The 20,715-nt window shown below is 39.0% G+C and overlaps 1 protein-coding gene across 2 annotated transcripts in view; it reads right to left on the bottom strand.

Annotated features, from left to right (window-relative positions):
* TUNAR (TCL1 upstream neural differentiation-associated RNA) overlaps positions 1-20,715 on the bottom strand; it is a 149,593-nt gene that overhangs the window by 112,879 nt on the left and 15,999 nt on the right. For both annotated transcript variants that reach the window (XM_065750664.1, XM_065750634.1), the window contains exon 2: positions 13,405-13,494. The gene's annotated coding sequence lies outside the window, so the exon portion shown is untranslated. The remainder of the gene's footprint in view (positions 1-13,404; positions 13,495-20,715) is intronic.

Raw genomic sequence — 20,715 nt, forward strand, 5'->3', positions numbered from 1 at the left:
TGGTGTCCATCCCCACTTTTTTTCATTTATTTAGGATTTATCATTGTGTATTTTTTCCAAAGGCAAACTGCAGTATAGCCTTCCCTGTATTTGTCTGCTTTATCTCGCTGTATCTTCACTAAACTCCATTGAGGCATATTGTTTCACCCCACTAAAGCAGAGAGCAGCAGATAACTTCAGAAGGCCTGGAATGTCCCAAAAATTTCCCTAATAAAGCTTTAGGAGCTCTGGATTGGTATAGAAGGATTGGGATCAGGACTGAGAGTCAGGATGAAAAGTTCAGGCCAAGGAAATGAGAACATAGCTGAGGAGACAGGGCGAGAACATCAGCGCCCATGCCTGTTTGAGTCAGAAGTCAAAATCTCCACCTCTCTCTCTGATTTTTTGCTGTCTCCAAGCAGCAAGGCACCTCCTTCTGAGGCTTGTCCACAGACAGCTTTGCATTTCTAACCATAATGCCCTTAGCAAAAATGGAAGATACAATCGTACAATTACAAAATAAGAAATTGATCATTGTGAAATCTGTAAGAGGTAATAAATGAAAATCCTTATTAAATGAGAAGAGCCAAGTTTCTGTTTTTCTTAGCACAAAATTAAATGCAAACTTGATTGCAGCAGAAGTGCACAGAAATGCTTAGGAGAGGATGGATTGGGCACATACAATTATTGTTTCTTCAGTTCTGAAGGACTGACATTGTGATCTTGTTAGTATTTTTTTTATTTAATAAATCATTTCTCAAAGGAATGTTATTTTCTGAAAAGGTAATAGAGCTCATCACAGAGAAGGGTTTCTGCTTTACTGAGAGGTAGAGAACAGGAGTGGAAGTGCTTGTGTGAATTGAGCAAACAGGATACTGTTGCTAATACTGAAGTACAAAGGAAATTTTAGCAAGGAAAAAAAAATGCAAGCAAGCCTGGAGTTGTGGAAGGGAAGCAAATAGATTTTAGTGATTGATGAAAGGCAGTAGGATTTCACTCTGGCAATTTCAGAGCATGTGGCATTATCTGTGTTTAGTTGGTGAGTCAAAGACCCAACCATCAGCTTCAGTTCTCAGTGCTATTTAGTTAGCTGTTTGAGATAAGTGAGATTTGGTCTGCAGCATTTGTTGATTCTGAGCATAAAAAGGATTTCAACTCTCTACTTCTGTTAATAGGATTAGGTATGCTGGGCAATTTACAGCGTGTCAGATGGCACACTGAAATCTTTGCTGAAGTAATTGTTTAGTCTCTAGGTTTTGAAGTCACAATCCTAGACAGTTTTTGCCAGGAGCTTTTATAACAGAAGTATAAATAATGCCTTAGATAGCAGAGCGGAGCAAATGAAAGTAGCTTTGTAATCAGTTTATTTTAAATGCCAACCATCTGAAGCTATACCTGCTTACATCACATATTGCCCAAATACATATCTGAAGAAAATAAGTGGTGTCCCTATAGCAACACATAAACAGATAGGATCATGACAGCTTCGGTGAGGAAGCACCCTGGCTCAGTGCCAGCTGCTCAGACATTTCCATTGCATGAGGCATCGTGCTACAAGCTCACTGAAGTGGAAGGGCCCTAAGCAAGGGCTGATCCAACACTGGGTAAAGTGTTAGATAGTAGTGAAAATTCAGAGAAGACTATCAAGTAAAGGTTGATGGTTTTATTTATTTATATTCTCATTGTCCGAATAATAATACAAGGGAGATCCACAAGTGTTTTTGACCAAAGGCTAATATTTGAACCTAAGGCTGAAATATCCCACTATTGGGGCAGAAAATGCTACAGAATGTGGGTTACATTGGAGATAATATTCAGGGTTCTAAATTACTACCTCTATCTGCATGTATATCAGCTCACGAACCAGACAAAGACCCTTTCAAAAAATAAACCTGCAACCTTCAAGTATACAAAGAGGTCTACTACATTTTCAGATCTGTACTGTGTTACTTCACCAACAGGTGGATGGATGCAGACAGCAATGGATGGAAAATTCTAAAGTCAGATAATGACAGTGCCAGCATCCAGGGAGCACTGCTTCTCAGCCCATGAAGCTGTGCTTCCAGGAGAGCAGTGAAATGCACAAAGGGCCTACAAAGGGCTGTAAGGATTCTTTGGTTTAAATATTTAAGGAAAAAGGCAAGCATTCAGAACACACTGTAGTTCCCTACTGACTTATCTTTTCCATGATTTGCAAATAAAAACAATTTAAAAAAATAAAAAAAAAAAACCAACCATCACAACTTAAGTTAGAGCAGGATGCCCTACAAGTTTATATGTTTCTCTGTTCACATCCCATCCTTTCAATGGGGCTTTTCTGTCAGCAGCGAAGGCTAGGATTTAACTGGAAATTGGGCTGTCACAAACACTGGCCAGGCAAAGCCCTGAATCAAAAAATCCCACCTTCGTACACAAGTAACTTAATTTGCCAGCCACATTCTCCCTCCAACAGTGCTGATAAGAACTAACAGCATAGGTAAGTAGAACAAAATACAACACATGCATTCCAAAAATATAACACTATTCCAGAATCCTTTTGTCTAGATTGTTAACAACTAGGTCTACCATTTTCATCTCACTCTTCTTATATTCACACTGAACTGAGTTGTAGTCTGTCACTCATGTCACACTGAATTTAAGCCTGTCAAGGCTTGCTGGGTAGAAATGTCCCATGCATGGTGCCACCAGTGTGGCAATCTCAAGTGACAATGAGACACAAATACAAAAATGCCAAAGGACTAACCCCTTAACTTGCACCCAGAGGGTCCTAACATGCAGATGTAAACTTCCTTTAGTTTACTTTGTTCTTGTGCAACAGACATTAAGACAGAGAGCTTCATGGATAGGGGACTGATAGCCAGCTGAAGCTGAGTAAGGTGATAATTCACATGAATAAGTATTACTTCAATAGGAAAATAAATCTTTATGCGGAACCACCAAAAACATTTTCTTCTGGTATTGATATTGCACCCATTCCTGACTACAAGCACTATGCAATGAGAAATTGAGAGGAAATATCATCCCTGTTTTGGGATCCAGTTGAGATACTGTTACTTAACAAGGCCCCATTTATCAGCAGAGCTGCATGTACTGACTTTACTCATCGCACATGTAAAATAAAATACATAAATCATGAATGTTTTTGCTGGAGCTGATAATGTTAACTATCCAGAAGAGCAAAGTAAGAAGTAAGCATGCATTTGGTACGCAAGGATCTGCCTTGAAGAGCAGAGATACAGCTGCATATCCACACCAGAGTACAGGAAGCTGAGCAACACAGAGACAGACCACAGGTCATTTAGAAAATATCCACAGACAAGCAAATAACTGAACATAAATTTCTAACACCTTAAGTCATTATTCCAACTATGTGGTCTTGGCTTCAAGCTTGAAGGCACCTTTTAAACAATTATGGCACTGACAGTTTTTATTATGTTGTTTATTACTCTGAGGGGCTTATGCTACACATTTTACTGAATAAGTGCTTCAAATACTGTTCTTCTAGACAGCAACTGATGATTTCATAGCCAACAATAGCTTTTAAGGTCTCTTAAAAGCCTAAGTATTTATTGATACATAAAGTTACAGTTGCCTAGTATTTTTTTAAGTAGTCTTTTATGATCTAGATATCCTATAAGCTTTTTCTTATTTGTCAAAATACAACATTACAATGTAAACATCAGATATATTTGGGGAATTTGTTGAATGAAGATCATTTCATTACTTTTATGTTATTTAATTTCAGTGCATTTTGTTTAAATTTAATTCTACTGTAAGCATAAGTAGTATGTGGTTGTACCCTGCTATAGATTACATTTAGGACCTGTATAAGATTAGACCTGCTACCTCTGACACAACTCTTGTCATGCTATCAAAGTCGTTACTTAAACCTATTTAAAAAACAAACAAACAAACAAAAGGTTCTAACACTTTGAATCAAAGAACTTTACAGACAAGGGGAAAAAAAATCCTGGATTATTTCCCCTCCCGAAACACTGCAGTGAAAGCAGATACCACCGAAAGTGTTCAAATAGTACATAATGAACAACACGAAGTAGGGTCAAGAGTCCAGATCCCATGTACCAAAGTCATAGGTGCTATGTAAACAGCAGGAAGGAATACACTAATAGGCAAATTGAGATGGGTTGGCTATGTAAAACCTTAAAAACCATACATGCATAGATAACTGTCCTTTACTTTCTTTTTTTTTTTCCATCTCTTTTCCCTGTAAGGTTTAGCCCATTTACAGGAATGACCTAGCAGAGAAGAAATCCCAATTAGCACAAGGGTTAAGCAAGCATGTGGGATGGTAACATTAGTCATTTTGTCTGTTTCGTTTTTTAAACCTGAAGTCTTCAGCTGAGAGCAGAGATTGTGTAAGGATTACCAAAATGGATTCTTGGCTCAATTCAAGAGGCAACATACAATTCCTTGCAAATGCCAAGACTACACCTGACCTGTCACACTTGACAATTTCTCTGTTGTCTTAGTTCAGGATGCAGTTTCTGCAAGTGGCAGTACATCAGAGGAACAGTAAAAAGTCACAGGCTGCTCTGCTTCAGGCTTATACATTGTCCCAAGTCTTTGTGTCATTAAACCAAGGAGTACAAGTAGGTAAAAAGATGGCTAAAGGCAAGAAAGGAAGTTTTATGAATATTTCAGAACTCTTAAATACCTTTGAAGTGTCAAACCTTCAGAATTAGGTACTGGTGCAATCTAAATACTAATGGAGTTACATGCTTTATTTTAACACAAGGCATTAATCACATGGTGAAAAGAAATGATTGGATAGCTTCAAGCATGAGACAGAGACAGGCTTATCCTGCTGACCTGGTCTCCAGATACATGCCTTTACAATATCCTGCACATTAGTTTGAAGGAGAGATGGAACCGTCATCCACATACCAACTCATCCTAACAACAATCCCCATGCTGACTTTATGTTGGCTGATCAAACATAAGGCAATCTTACATACCGTGGCACTGAAACACGTCCTGCTCAGCATGACACTCCAGTCATCTGCTAATGAAGCAGTTGTTTTGCTGTGAGATCACACGGGGTGTTTGACCCAAACTGGCTCCAGTTGAAGCTTGCTTTTAATTAGGCTACAAAGATATAGTAGCTCAGTATCTATGACTACTACTGATTTGTTCCACAATCAGACCTTAACAAGTTTGTGAAACAAAGTCCCTCAGTGCAGAAAGAAACAAAGATTAGACAATAAGCTTTGAAGAACTCCATAAGGATGACTCAAAAAAATTCATACCCTGAAGAAATTCTGTCAGAGAATTAATTGTAAGGTGAATAATAACTACACTGCGTTCAGGAATTAAAGGTTGGATATGACTGCAGGGCTGTATTTAAGATGTTCAGAAGAAGTGAGTGCTGACAGTAAGGAGGTATAACTCACATGACATGGTTTCAAAGGGCCATCTAGCCAACAGAGCAACACGTGTGCTGATTGGAAAACCTGAAGACACTTCATTATGGCACATCACAACTAAGACTATGAATATTTTGAGATTTCCTCAAGCAAGTTTGCCACAAACACATCCTGGCTGACAACTACTCTGACTTGATTCCAATCTATGAAGGCACTGCTTTCAGCTGCCTGCACCATTTCCCAGCAGGGTAAGATCTTGCAACACGAAGGAGGTAGCTATCGTGGGGGAATGCACTAGGACTCTGCCTGCTGCCACTGGAGTCATTCCATTCAGCTTGGAGCTGAACTGGGCCTCCAGTCAGCAGCACAGCAACACTAGAGAAAGCATCTGCTGCCTGCTGCAGAGGTATTTTTACAGGCCACAGTTTCTTAACCCCTCCTAGCTGAACTCAGTGCTTATAGAGAGTTACCAGTACTTTTGTTCACAGCAACATTTTTATCCCTTCTTCTCATCCCTTTTCATGCTATAGAGATGCCAACAAGGAAGGTGGAATGAAAACATTCAAGTCAATTCACAGCCATGTCTCTGACAAAATTCACTGTATTGTTTACACTGGGAAGGCATTAAAATAGAGTTATCTAAAGGCTTACAGCACACATTCTCTGATATGTTGAAGATTTCTTAACATCAGGCATGTTCATGATCTTCAATAATACAATATGGATTTTTTATTCCCCAATTTTTTCCAACTCTGGTGCCTAGCAATCAAGCTTAAGCCTCTTGTGCACACACTGCAAATAGCTTAACGTTTAAATTTTCTAAAGCAAAAGCTTATTCCAGAACATATGAAGCTCTACGTAAGGTATGTACTTCAGTTTTAGCAATTTGTTAGGCTGCTCTTTTCTGTGCCTTTGGGGATGCCGATTTATTTAGCTGCAAAAGGAAAGGCTTTATTCTTCATTCCAGAGGGGTAGGAGGGGTTAAAGTCCAAGGTCTTCTATTGTTACATCACAAAAACCATAGTGCTCTATACACACACACAACAGCCTGGAGGTTGGAAATGTAAAAGCTTGCCCTTCCCTGATAACTAATATGATGGAGACTAACTCCCTTTGCTTCACCATTAAGAACTAGTTTGTAGCAATGCTGAGAAGTTGTTTCACATGCTTAACAAATATATCAGTTCTATGCTTCAGCCCTCTCTGAAACATAAATAACCCTTCAAAAGAAGGTAGGTCAGGCTGCATTTCAATGAATCCTCCTGTATCCTCTCACAATGGGAATATGGAAGATGGGAGAGCTGTTTGCACTAGACTCAGGGCAAACTGTAGTTTATGGCTGGACTTGATAGATAGTTCATCTTGTCTAACCTAAATCATTATATGAGTATACTTTCACAAGGCTATTCTCTTCCAGCTGAGAACCCATAGCAGGCAACTTCACACAGAGGGCATTAGTACTCTTCCTCCATTTCAGAATTCACAGTGTACAATTCAGGTTTGTCAGTAACAGTCTGGAATCACTGAGCCACTGACTCTCACTGCTTTTGGCTTCCTGCAAGTTGATGATTTAACTTCTGCCTTGCAGATTAACTTTAGCAAGTGTAAAAAGTATGGTCTGAATGACCTTCAGAAATCTTACGATGAAATTCCCGTGTGTTCCTACTTGTAAAGAAAGAACAGCCAAGACAAAGGAAACATTACAGATTCCATTGCCTTGAACGCTCTTCACATTTCATTTTTCAGCTGCAAAATTTCATACTCCTCTGTTGTTAATAGGATTTACACTTTTTCTACCCAATTCAGATACGTGTAATAATGCATTAGGTTGGCCAAAAACTTCTGCAATTTGTCCAAGATTGCAAATTGTTTATTTTAAACTGATTTCCCATGCTGGTCACCCAAGCAAATTCTAATGCTTCAAGAACTGTAATTAAATAACTTTAAGTAAGTTGCTGAAATATTAATCTTAGTATTTATTATTCTCTCGCTCTGCCACTATTTTTTGTCGTTTCTTCTTATGCCATCAGATGTTCTCTCTCACTGTGCTTCAGTATCCTCTGGACAGCAACACATCCATAGGATGACTCACATTCTTGGATATCTGTGTATCCAAGAGAATACAGTGTTTCAGAGGAATAGATTCCTTATTCTTCAGATGGAGCCAGTTTTCTTTGAAGTATCTAACCCACCTTCCAAAAATCTCTTCTTGAAGTTTAAAGATTTATATTGAAGTTCATAATACTATAGGGAACATAGATGATCAAAGTGTAGCATTTTCATTTCTCTCCTTGGGCTTGATATTTCTCTAGTCATTGTGCCAAGTCACAAAAGAAAAAAAGGAAGGAAAACAAAAGAGCAACTGGTCCCTCAGCAATTCCCTTGCTGAGGGCATCAGATTGAAGTGAAGAACACTGTGAAATGGTAGCAAGCATAAGCAGAAATACTGGACTGTAGCACTGTGAATGGAGAAAGATACAAAATATTGCCTTCTTTAAGCAGTAAGAGTTTTATATTATATCCCAATAATTCAGTGGCATTCAAGTTGAGCTTTAATTTCGTTATTTATATATTATAGGCAATTCTGTGCATGGAATAGTTATGTATGTAGCATAAACATAACTTCCCTTACTATAGTGTTAAGCTACCTGTTTGGTGCAATCAAAGGTTTATAAACTCATTTCTAGCCTTAACATATGAATGGGCAGAGGTCTTCAAACCATCCAAGGAGACACTGTGTAAGAATACACACTTGAAATAATGAGAGGAAAAACTTTCAGTAGCTAAGTTAAAGACAAAGACACTTGTCTGGAAAATAGCAGTAGCCTCTTCAGGAGCCTTCAGCTGGACAGAAGAAGAGCTCTCCTGACCCTGGCTGACAAGTTCCTACATTCAGCGTAATAACACTTAGTACTGCAGAGACATGAGGTGCAACACATCATGGCCCTTTGATACATCACATATACATCACTCAGTGTATTTATTACAGGTTTAAGTGAAGCAGAACAGGAGTTTCCAGGAAATTCTTCAAGAACAATATCCCATAACTTAGTAGTTACTATCAGGAAATTCATTCTCTCTCTTTAAATACACATCTAATATTAACAATAGCTGCAACCTTCACTAGGAACTAAACATTTGCAGTCAAACCAAGGTGAGACATGTAAGGCAATACCCAAAACCACTTCTTCCTTCTCACTCCCACTGGTGCAGAGTTTTGGAGCCCAAGACATTATACTGACCACTTAATTGTCTAATTCTATGGGAAATGCTGGGTTAGGGAAAAAAGATCAGCCAACCATGTATGTGAACTGAATCTGAGCAACTACTGACCCACAAGGCCACAAAGAGGACCAGATAAGTACTTGATCATTTACCAGAAGAACACAAGTTAGTTCTTAATCCCCAAAGGAGGAGTCCAGCCCCAGAAGAGCCTCCTAAACTCAAAAATTGAACAAAGAAATGATTCTGCATTGTATCATTGATTGACATTCATATTTTCTTCAAAGAATATTTACTACTCCTCAATTTTATTAGTTTTGCATTCAGATTTCGTAACAGCCAACAGGGGAGAAACAAAAGGCACCAGGAAAGTTCTAGCTCCAGAAATGGATTCACAAATGGTAGCCTAATATAAAGAGCCCTTATGCTTTTCATCATTTATAGAGTAGGCTAATGGATAGAATGAAAAGTATACGGACTTTAAGGAAAAAAACTGGAGACAGAAAGGCACACTTAAAATTTCCAGCCATGAGTAATCTGGTTCAGTTTTACTTTCAGCCTGCAGTTATCTAAAACCTTATCTCATTTATATGATAATAACTTGCCTTGTGTCATCTCAACAAGCAGAGATAGCTGCTACAAAGTGCTGGCTCCTTGAATGCTCCGGCTGAAGCATGGTCGTGGGCGGGAAGAGCTCATTGGACTCCGAGTGCTAATTAAACTTGTCAACAAACTCTGCCCAGAAGTGCTGCAGGAATGTCTTACTGTGAATTTAACTTAACTCTTTATAATTTTCTGCACATTTGGCATGAGAACATTTTCAGACATATATATTTGCACAGGAAAAGAGAGATATAGTGCAGCTATTTGGAGAGAACTGCTACCAAGTGAGGAGCAGTAGCATATAATGGGAAGGCTAAAACATTATTCCAGGATGGTTACTACAGCTGAAAAGCTCTGTTTTCTATAAACTTATTATTAAATATAAAATGAGAAAACAAGTCAAAATAGATCTAGAAATTAATGAATATAGGAGATCTTGGTCTTCTACAATTTCTCAAGAAATTACTGAAGGATGGCTGATTCTCTGCCCAAACCATAGGAGGACAACCATAGGATTCCAGGGTTAAATCAGCCATAAGGTTTTCAGAGGTGCAATGATTTAAAGCTAGCCAGGTAGAAAACAACTACACAAAAAAGGATCTGGAATACAAATTCTGCTACTAAAACAAGCCCTTTCTCAAACAGCTTAACTGTAGTTTTGCTTATAACCCATTATCCATTTAGGTGCACGAGAGAATATCTTGTTTCAACAAGTAATTTCCCTCAATAAGCTAGACAGTAAGGCACAATGACTGCACCAGAACTCCAATCTTTGCTCAGTGGGTTGTATTTTAATGTCTGTAGTTGTGAAGTACATAATACCAGCTCACCCACAATGGAAAAGTCTGGGCTAAGGGGGAATTTCCTTACAGTGCATCTCAGAGCACAAAAGGATATGATTTCTAGATTTTCTAAAGGGGATCTGTGCCTTCTGCTGGGATGAAGGAATATTGAATATTAAAGGGAGGGAGATGAAGAAAAAAAAGAGAGAGGGGCCACTGTAATAGTATATCTGCTGTTTCCTTTTTGCAGAAGATCTAGGTAGATTTCAAATCTGTGCTCACTCCCCTATCCTTCTGCAGGGTGAGTGAAAGGGTGAGTGAAGAGGAAGCCTGCTCAGATTGTGTTCTGGAAGGAGCACTGGGAAGGACATGTTTTGGGAACACCAATTTAAAATTGTTTAAATTTATTATTTAAAAATCATAAATTAAATTTTATTAATTCAGAGTATTGATTTTTATGAGATTTACTTACAGTATTTATAAATAACAGTATCAGACAGATAAGACAGCGGTGACAAAAAATAGAACATTAAGTTTAAGGACTTTGCTATTCATGAAAGCTAGAACATACCACATAAATGTCTTAATCCCTATCATTTCATGGTATAATGCCCCAAGCCATACAGTCCAGAGAAAAAGAATTTAAAAGCAGCACTTAGTGCTCCTAACCACAAGAGTGGGTTTGCATCACTTTGTCACTAAAACCATCACTTCACCTATGTTTCATGCGTGCATTAAGAAAGCGAAGTTAATCAAAGTACATCAAAAAACCTTTGAAAATATTTCAGAAGTTCCTCTGTGATCATAAGCATAATGCAGGAACATCTAGAAATCAGAGCAATGCATGCACACACACCAGAGAAGTAAAATAAAACATTTACTTCCACCCCAGAATTCCCAGCTCCTGTCATATCATGGATTCATGGAAGTGCTGGACCACAGACTGCTGGTACTGGGAGACACAGAAGTCGTCAGGGTGGAGGTGATGGAAATACAACTATGAAGCTTTGGTACAAAGAGAACAGGCATCAAAAGATAAAAAGTCAGTTTTGGACAGTCTGAATTAGCCTTGGGAGAAATGTGTGTAAAGCGGACAATGGGAACACAAAACTGTTTGTCTTAGCTGATGTAAGTGGAACTAAGTTGATAGGCACAAGTCGTGAGATTCAGCTTTTAAACACAAAGGATGAAGTCACCTGCCAGCTCAGGAGACAAGGAAGGATTTTTCACAGTGAGTAGCCACCAACTAAGCCATCTTTAAAATAAATAAATAAACAAACAATAAGCACAGGCATAAGACTGCCCAACAATTGAGAACAACATTAATAATTAATTTTCACTATTAATAAATCCTGCCTTCAGAGTTTTTCCAGCAAGCATAATAAATATTTCATTGTCTTTCATTCTGAGAAGTAATTCACAAAAAAAAAAGACTCAGAAAATCCTGAAAATATATGAAGAAATCCTTTAAAGTTAGCTATTCAAAATCTAATAGCTATGAGAGAATGCTACTGCAGTTTAGCCTTGATTGCATCAAAGGTGGGACAATTATGAGTGGGGTTTAATGAGCAAGACATCCACTGTAGTGCTATAAAATACTTTTCAAGCATAATAAGGTATATTCCAAACATGAGAAAAGAAGCAGGGAAAAGATAAACAACAACAAACATCACACAATGCCACTGCATACATCAAATCATTGTCTTTCATGGAAAATCCGTGGTCTCTTGTGTAAATTAGAACCTGAAGCACTACATACAATGTGTGCACATAACTGTACATCTTATTGCCAAGTCCTGAAGCAGAAAACAAAACAACAACAAAAACCATACAGAACAAAAAGCCAAGATAAATATCTTGCAGTCTGGAAAGTTTAAACTAATGAGGGAAAACATGTAAAGTTGTAATGAAAAGCTAAGTCTCTCAAGACATTAAATGAATATGCTCACACACTAGTAAACATTTTAAATATGTATTCAAAGTTCTGTTGGATTCTAATGCTTCTGTGATAACTGTAGATGATTCTAAGTAAATAATTCAATAACAAAAAAATGGCTTGGCTTGGAAGTGAGATAAGCAGTGGCCCAAGACTTCAGATAGCTGCTTTTTACAGAGAGAATTTGGCCTCAATTTTGATGTTGTGAGAAGTTTTTGAAAAAGAGGAACACACAAAAAAAGCTGAACTATTTGTATTTGGAACTGCTATTTAGGATCAGCATTTCTGTTAGAGGAGGAAGAAAGAGCTGATGGAGAAGAGAGTCTAGCACTGTAATTCCTATGAGGTACTGCTACAGGAGAATAGCTCTCTTATTTGAGGGCAAAGCTCTGGAAACCCAGCAGACTCAAGAAGGCAGAACATCTCTTGTTTTGGGCTTGCTTGTTGTTTATTGATAGTTATCATAAGCACACACCTTTCTATAAGCACTGAAGAGTGATCTGGTTATGAATAACTGTAACAAAATACTCCTGGAAAAACTAACAAACAAAAAACAGACCAAGGGAAAGAAATTCCACTTGCAAGGCATTCATCAACAAGCTGCTAAAATTCACGTCTCTTCTCACCTGGATAAAGCATGTTTTTAAGCCAGAGACTTTAATAAAAATTTTAAATATACATACCTATAAACATAGCTCATTTTCACTAACTGATGGGTCAGAAATACAGTTTGCTCTCACACAGAGAGAAGCCCAATCCTAACCCCATGGGAATCTTTTAGACCTAACTAATATGCTACATAACACATGCCAAATATGTTTTTCATAACAGGAAAATTTCAAAACAAAACCAAACAAAAAACAGCAAGAACGTATTACGGAATCACATCATTCTGCCATGCATGTTTTCAATGCAACTTTTGTCAGATGGTTACACAGACTAAGGAAAGGCACTAATGAATCTGAAACTGCAGCCACAGAGCAGAAATCAGTTTGACCACATTTGAACTTGTCTTCCATGGCAACAAAATATCAGCCCAGAAAGCTTCTTTAAAGCACTGAACTAATCACAGCTATTTGCAACCTACTAGCACACAGGACGGCAACTTACCCAAGCCTTGTTGACTATGCCTACATGCAGACCAGACCAGATCTAGATGCTCTATCAGAAATGAGATTCATAGAGATGTGTTATAACCTAGATAAAATATATTCAGCAGCCAGTTTGTAACTGGGCTTTAAATATCTCCACCAAAAAATAAAAAATAAATAAAAATAAAATAAATAAAAACCTTAGGTAGCAGAAACCCAGACAAGATATTCCACTTAATATTTTGTTCAAGCCTGAAAAACATTTGGATCCAGCTTTGTTCTTGTTAACATAAGGAAAACTTCAGATAAGATTTTCTCTAAATAACTCTTCAGAAAGGGAACTCTATTTCACAAAAAAGATATTGCCCCTTAAGTCAGAAAAACAAAATTAAGTAAATATCACTGACCTGTTTCATTTAGAACTTTCTTTATGATCAGCTTGCTCAGTTGCACAGACAAATCTTCATCAGACGCACCTTCTGGCTGTGACCTTGGCACTAGAAAGAAATGCAATACATCAGCACAGAGTGATGATGCTTAAAAATAAATTCTGAAGCAGATCTGTTCAAGAACTATAGGTGTAAACACTCTTTATTTGCAATAGTTCAGTAAAGTGCACAGCAAGAAGAGAATAGCTTGCGTGAAAGCACAGTCTTTATAATACCTTCAGGGAATAACATGTAACATTTGCAGCAATCACAACAGAACACCTTCTACAGAAGAAATTTCACACATAAGAAGGCTGCACATGCTTATTACCATTGTCGTTTGTAATTAAAACAGTTAAACAGTCAGTTAAATCCTTTCTTTTTGTGTGGTGAGACACCAGAATTGGTTGCCCGGTGAAGTTGTGAATGCCCCCTCCCTGTAAGCATTCAAGGCCAGGCTGAGCCTATATAGTACGGGGGTTGGAACTAGAGGATCTCAAAGGTCCCTTCCAACCCAAACCATTCACTGGTATTCTTGCAGCCGTAAGAGGCAGAGGGTCTGGGGATCTATAGTGGAGAAACAAAGTCAGGGTGCCCCACACCTAACTGTGGGCTTTTCTTAGTAAAAACAGAGCTGTACAGCAACTCTCGCTGCAAACACATCAATTCAGGAAACTAGAAAATGGATTTTAATGATTAGGAGAACAACATTTGGGAACTGCCTTCCCAGAAGTCATCTTTCACAAAGAAGCAATCAAGGCAAAACAAAAGCTGTCTATTCAAAATAAAATATGAAATTTGTGGCAGAATCAGATACCAGAAACTTAAATGCCAATCCAGGTCTTTTAAAATAAGATCAATGTTCTTATCGATGGAGAACAAATATGTTGAAAAAGAAAGTTTGCCAGCCAAATTTTACAGTCCAATATAGGTGATATAAGAAAAAGAAACTAATACAAGAAAATACTCAATTTCCGTAATATTAATCCACTGCAACTGGTAGCAGCAATTCCCTACCACTAATTTTGAGAGATTTTAAAAAAGAAATAATTTAAAAAAAAGTATACCTGACAGGGCAATGCTTCAGCATGCTGCAAAATTTACCAAGATGCTTATGGGCAGCAGTTTCCTTTTTTGCATGGTAAAGCAAATAATTTATTGATACCTCATTGTAACCTGTTCTTCTCTTTTGTTGTTTTCGTTTTAACTTTTATTATTGGAAATATCAATATAGTTGCATCCTCAGATAATAACATCTGTGCTTATGGAATTCAGTTACAAATAAATAAGCCTAGGTACTTCTGTTTCTTCTGAACTCCTTTTGATTTGAGATTATTGCCTGACTGCAACTTATTTTTCTCCACGCACACAGCTTGTCAGCCTCTTGACCTGGCTTTTTCTTTCTCAGTGTCAGAAGAAATCAATGGCAGAAATTCCACTGGGGGGTTCCCAAGTGTATCTCCCTACTCATACATTTCTTTGTCATGCTCATCTCATCTCAAGTAAGCCCTATATGTTACTTGCTTCATCAGACTTCTTTAAGACCTAACTCCAGAACCAGATCCTCATATTTGCTACTGCTTAGTTAATCCTCAGCTACTCCCTGACATTTGCTGTTCAAGATTTTCAGAACTGATGTTTGTTTGGTCCTCAGGTCCTGTCTGGGTCTCTCAGTCCCAGAAGTAGGGCTGTGTTCCAGCCATAAACACATTGTCACCAGTGACAGAAGGGAGCCAGTGACACTGGGTCACACACTGTCCCCAGTGCTCCCTCATGCTCACAAGGATGCACGTGGCCTGTCTGAGGGACCTGGATTCCCAAACAATATTAAAAATTCAATCCAAACCTTCTTTTCCCTTCAGTCTTAAATAAGGCAGAATCTTTTATATTTTTGGATAGCCTTAACTTGTAAAGTTTCATCACTATTCCTAGTTCCTGGTTCATGCTGAGATAGAAAATCATCTTCAGTCAGAGCTCTCATCTCCAATAACTGTTTCACTCATAGCACCCATCCCTCCTTATGCTGGACAGCACTTGAAGAAATGGCAGAACTTGCAGCTGCCCATGGGGGTCTGGTCTGAAGGGACATCATGGCTTTTTCTCTGCTTTCCCACAAAAGACAGACCCTTCACTTTCCCTCTTCCCAGGAAAAAATCCAAAGATCGGTTTCTCACAGCCTGTGGGACTGGAACAGTAATTCTTTGACATAACACAGGTGAGTTGTTCAAGGATAAAGAAATGAGGGTTGTTCCTTTCTCCAGACAGCCACATTGTCTGTGAATTTCCCAAACGCCCCAAAAATGTATTTACAATTTCTCTCTCTGCTTGCTATTACAGTGCTGCTACTGCCATCCTAATGCCCAGCCTCAGTACCCTGCACACTCCAATGAATCAATAACCAGAGCTGCTATGCAGGGAAAACGACTTGAGCAGAAATACGTTGGTAAGAAATAAACGCTTAGATTTTCAAGCTGTCAAAGGTACCAGCACAACTTTTGGAGCGCCAACTGCATCCCTATAACCTAAATCACTTGCATGTGTTTCTTCCTAAATACCTTCAGAAGGCTGAAGGAAAGAGTGGTTAAAGACTTGCACTAAGTTATTCAGTGGTTTAGAGCATTTCTCCTCTACAGTAACACTAAACTCATACTCCAATCCAATGCAAGGAAGAACCAGAGCATCCTTATGCCCTATAAATCTGTCCCAGCACAGGGAACTGCATAGAGACCCCAGTACTGGAACTGTGAACAGCTGTTGGAAAAGCAGAGTGCTCACGTGTGTACGTGGTAGGAAGGACAAGAGCAGCTTGCCCTGGGCACCACAGTCAGTAAGGACTCCACATCCCCTACAAGCTACTTGGCTCTACAAGCTGGGAAGGCATCAGCATATTCTAAGCCATATAACAAGCATGTCATGGAGGTCTGAAGGCAAGTTTCACCTTGCTTCCTGCAAAACCTGGTGTCAGAGGCAGGAAGATCAGCTTGGACTGAGAGTTCAAGGTGGTGCCAGGAGCTGCCGCGGGGCACGCTGAACAGGTGCTCTTCAAGGGGGCTTATGTAAAGAGACCAAGGGAATTCCTAAACCACAGACAATGAAAACAGCTTTAAATAGGAGATTAAATGAAAGGAAAAAGAAGTTGTCAGAATGTCAAGGTTAATGTTTTCATAAAACTAACCAGGGAATGGCTAGACAACATGAGTGCAAACCTTTAACTTAATTAAAACTTTTTAAGTGTGAATACAAAAATCTTGCTTCTGTCTAGACAGTCAATAGCTCTATACTTGATTAAAAAAATAGCCACTTTGGTATTTCTAGACTCTTTTATTCCCCCTCATCCTCATAGCTATACATATATTTGAAATTTAAATTCCTGTCCATAAAGCCAGAGGAGCTGCAACAAACAGGACTGCAACCTCCTGTGCAGAGCCATCCTGCACATCTGTCTGGAGCAGCAATCCTGCCCCCACCCAGACTGTGCCTGGGTACTGGCACCATCCTGTGAACACGAACACCATGCCAGGGATGAAGCTCATGTGACAGATCTCTGGCCCCCACTTTTAGCTGGGCCATGGTTGTTTCTGCACTGCATGGGTGGTTGCCCAGAGGCAGCTGGAGGAAAGGGACATCCTTATGTTTCAGCCTGGCAGGGGCTCTGCTATTCAGATGGCCAGAAACAGCAGATACTGAATTTACGGTATTTCTGAGAGCATCTGGCCTCAGCAAATCTCTGGCAGATTTTAAGAGATCAGTTTAAAATCTTTGGAATCTTGTTTTCTTGCAATTTGTTGACAGTGGACATCATCATTCAACATTAGCGATATCTAAAAATTAACTATTCAGGCATTTTCCAGATGCCATCTCGAAATAAAATTGCATTTTGATTGCTTTAAAATAATAAAAAACATATGTTAAGAACTCCCTATAGTCTCAGTTTGGTTATTACTTGCTCAGTGCATCCCATCTTTTACATACCACCCCTTCTGGTGAATAATAAAATAAATACATGCTCTGACAATACAAACGCCAGTTTTCCATTCTTCCTTCCATATGTTGCTCACACTTGTGTACAGAAGCTGAGCATGCTTAAATTGCCAGAAACTTAGCAGAACCAAAAAATTCTTTGCTTAGCCATCTCTTAGTAAGGTTAAGAACAAAGGAGAGGTCTAAGTTTTGTCATATCTCTTATTCTCTTCAAATAAAAATTGCAGTTTGGGGGCTGATAAGGACTTTTTCTCCTTTTTTTAAAAAATAAATCTTATTTAGACACACTGTTTGCAGACAAACACAGGCATAAAGATACTCAGCATAATACAATCATAGAAAAATTATCAGCATGGCTGAAGGCTGATCATCTGAGGGCTGCATCAACTGGTCCTAACTGATCTTCTGATTTAAACTCTATCCTGAAAGTAAAATTGCAGCATGCTTTGCACCATCACACCAATCCTAACTAGAAAAGCTGCTCGCTACTCCCTCCTTCTGTATTTTCCTCCTTGCATTCAGGAGTTTTTGTATTGCCTAGTCTATTCAAACTCCTTTTCAAGCAAATAAACTCTTTGGGAAAGAAACAATCGCATTTTCAATTGCATTGTAGTGTGATGTTTTATAATAATGCTATAAAGCCTCAAAAATGAGGGCTGCATACAGCAGGCCTCAATGAAGGTGGTGATGCTGCCAGTGCTGGAGAACAGGTCTGCTGGTGATGATACTGACCATACACCTGGTTTGAATTTGCTCCTGTTTATGTAAATGCTAACTAGAGAGAGTCACAGTCCAGAGGAATTGCAGCATCCAAGGTTAAATAAATCATCTGGGAGGCACTGAGTGAAGAAGTGCTCCAGAGCATGAAGACCTTTCCTCAACCGGCCCTAGTTGCAGCTCCTCCTGTGCCATCTTCCACATTAAGCTGTTGAACAGCACAGACTGTAGCTTGCCACAAGGCAGGATTTGGCCTTCCAATGAGCTAAGAAGTGACAGAGAGGCAAGAAAGGTGCAGGAATATTTTATGTGTTTACGACTCATATTGAAATCACTGTCTCACAACCAGCTCAACCTCAATCTTAAACTGGAGTTGATATTCGTCTTCAGCTACCTGACTGTATTTCAGCATGAACCCTATCACTCCACTCCTAGGAAGTCCATAACAATCAGTTCAGCATTATGGATAACAATGAATCAGTATTATTGCATCATTATAACATATGGATAATGGAATCTTACATCAGAGACATTTCATTAAGGAGCTATAACATTAATTTCATATTCTGTTCTTCACAGTGCTGAAACAACACTATTTCACATGGTTTGTCCCACAGAGAGTAGGCAGACACAGCAAAATCAGCTGCAAGTGAAAGAATGCCATTCTGTACACTCAGTAGGATTGATCATAGCCAGAAAGACTTACAGTTCTCAGATGGACTCAATGCATGTAAATACTTTCTGCTTTTTGTCAGTTCCTGGTGAGGAATCTCAGACATGCGATGACTTATGGCACAGCAGTGAAAAATAAATAGGTCTAACTCTCTGGAAGACACATTCTGGCATAGGAAATCAACACTGGATGTTCCCAGCCTACTTTCTGCTTTCACACTTTTTCTTTTATAGTGTTTTGTTAAATTGAAACCCAGTGGTGTTTCTTTGAAGATGGTTTGTACTCAAAGTCTGGACATTCAACAAAACTCTTACCCCACATCCACAGCTTTGGGCACAAGGCACCCTTTGGTGTCACAGTCACTGTTTTGCTTGCCTTTGGTATAGGGGTTGAAGCTCTCTAGACTCAGCCTGGGTTGTAAGGCACAATTGTGTTGCCTTTCTGATGGAGAAAGGCCAGGCAGAAAAAGGGAGGTGAAGAGAAACCCAGAGAGATGCTGTGCCAGGGAGAGTAGCCAAGCAGCCACCCACAAATTACCCCTCCCTCCAGGCAGAAGTCAGGCAATTGGGGCCTTCTGCCACCTTCCCATTCCTACAATTTAAAAACTGCTAGTCAGAAGCTGACCTGGGATATGTGACTTGCTCGCACTGAGAATTCCTTGACTTGGGAGAATTTATACTCAGATATTAGGTAGACATAAACAGCCATAATAATTCTAGCTCTGCTTGTATGAATGATCCACTGATGTGTGTAAAATGCACTCTATTACTCCACTAAAGTCAATTTGCAATTGATCATATTGCATTTCTAGTGTCAGCAGATATAGAAACATGTCATTTACCAATGCTTAATGAACCTCTGTGCTGAGAAGACATAAATATCAATAAGCAGCTCTCCAGTTAAGGAGGTTAACCAGCAAAGTACTCAGTGCAATCATTAAAGAGGTAATCATCTGGCAATTGCTGTATAGATGGAGCAACTGCCTTGAAGGATAACTAAACCCAAATGAAGGCATATTATAAGAAGAAAAAAAATAGGTAATTAACTCCACGTTATAAACTGAAAAATTTTATCAGAACAAAAAAGTAATTGCCTTTTGGGATTGCACTTGTTCTGTCTTCCATGAGTGCTTGAGGTAATCCGCTTAGTAGAGTTCTTTGACCACACCAGGTTTTTGTAAAGGAAAAGGAAAAGCTGCAAGTTATTCCATTTCCTCCTAATTCTTCCTGGTAACGTTAATACTTTCTTCTCTCTCTCCCTCTCATCTTTTCATTGCTTTCACAGGGGCTTTAATTCTAATATCTTCCCTTCTTTTCAGGAGAAAGCTTTCAGCTTCCTGCGAAGTTATAGGAACTCAATAAAGGGAACATTACCAGTGCATAGAAGCACTTCATGTAAGTGAAACACAGTAGCTTAAACTTTCCCTTATAGTTAATGGAGCAATTTAACAGCAGCTATAGTCATGGCTAGACTGAACATAAATTTCAAATTCAGTTCAGTTTTTAAGCAGCTGTAAATGGTGCTTATACTTAATCAGTGAAGCCCAAAGCAGCACCAGGTTTCCAAGCAAACATCATGGGAGTCCAGAACAGATGAACCTCCCTAGCCACAGATATACATGTGTGTCAGGGCACACAGCTCTCTTGTTGCCCTGGCTGGAGCACCATGAAAGCCTCCACCTGACTGCAGGGACCCAAGGCAGTTCCTGCATCATTTGTAGCCTGAGGCACAGGAATGCCATCTTGTATGCTAGATTTCTTTCTTCCAGGAGAAAAACACATATCGTCATTAAGTAGTGGCAGTCCAGTCAGTTCCTGCAGTGCTTCATGCTGAAAAAGCACATCTCATTTTGCAGCTGCACTGGAAAGCCACTGAGCAGTCACATTGTGAGCAGTTTTCTGATACAAAAGGGAAACCAT

This window comes from Cyrtonyx montezumae, unplaced genomic scaffold, assembly GCF_038088225.1.
Source record: "Cyrtonyx montezumae isolate F1298 unplaced genomic scaffold, pur_monq_1.0 scaffold_10, whole genome shotgun sequence".
Classification (NCBI taxonomy): Eukaryota; Metazoa; Chordata; class Aves; order Galliformes; family Odontophoridae; genus Cyrtonyx; species Cyrtonyx montezumae.